The sequence below is a fragment of the Phyllostomus discolor genome, chromosome 5 (assembly GCF_004126475.2).
Source record: "Phyllostomus discolor isolate MPI-MPIP mPhyDis1 chromosome 5, mPhyDis1.pri.v3, whole genome shotgun sequence".
NCBI classification, from domain to species: Eukaryota; Metazoa; Chordata; class Mammalia; order Chiroptera; family Phyllostomidae; genus Phyllostomus; species Phyllostomus discolor.
The window spans coordinates 74,323-75,152 of record NC_040907.2 but is presented as its reverse complement, the minus strand read 5'-3'; positions in this window follow the sequence as shown (position 1 = coordinate 75,152).

Below are 830 nucleotides of genomic sequence, written 5' to 3'. Positions count from 1 at the left end.
CCAGGCTCTCCTCGAATGTTTTCTGAGCCATCGTGGGCTGCTCGTGTGGCCGGACCCTGCAGTGCGTGCAGCCTGCCACACGGTGGACGCCTCAGTCCACCCCTGGCCAGTCCCCTGCAGCCTGGTAAAGGTGGGACGTCCCGAGCTGTAGCCCAGGCACGGGACGCCAGAGGGGCTCCGAGGGCCTCGGTGCCAAGCTCCCCAAAGCTCCCCCGGCCCGGCCTCCACCAGCCACTTCCATTCCCGGGACCTCAGGCCAAGCCCTGCTGCCGGGGGCGTGTGGTGGATCTGCCGTGGGGACCAGGAGGGGAGGCTGAGCCCACCTGGCGGGGGGCCCAGGGGGCCTGGACCAGCGTTCCGCCCTCAGCGGGCAGCCCGACCACCTGGGCGCCAGCGCAGGGGCGCTGCCTCTGCGGAGGAACAGCCCAGCCTTAGAGACACACCTGCAAGTGCCCTCTGTCGGCTGTAGGAGCCGCTTCGCGATGCACACGTGTGTCGCACAGGGCACACGTGTGCTGACACACTTGCACATAGGAGACAGAGGCAGGGCTGGCAGTGCCGGGCTTTGGCTTGGAGTGGACATTGTCCAAGACAGGTGGGTTCAGATCTTGGCCTGTCACTGCTCAGAGGCTGTAAGGACGGGCTGTCACTGGCAGGGAGAGGTTGTGGGGGACTCTCCAGGGCTGGCCCTCCGGCCGAAGGAGCCGCCTGGGGCACAGCGCCTGCAGCGGACAGGCCTTGCTCTCAGCTCTGCAGGGATGGCAGGCATGGGGCGCCCAGAGCAGGGTGTCGTCCCCTGCGTCTTGGCCTCGGCTGGGCTCTCTCTCTTC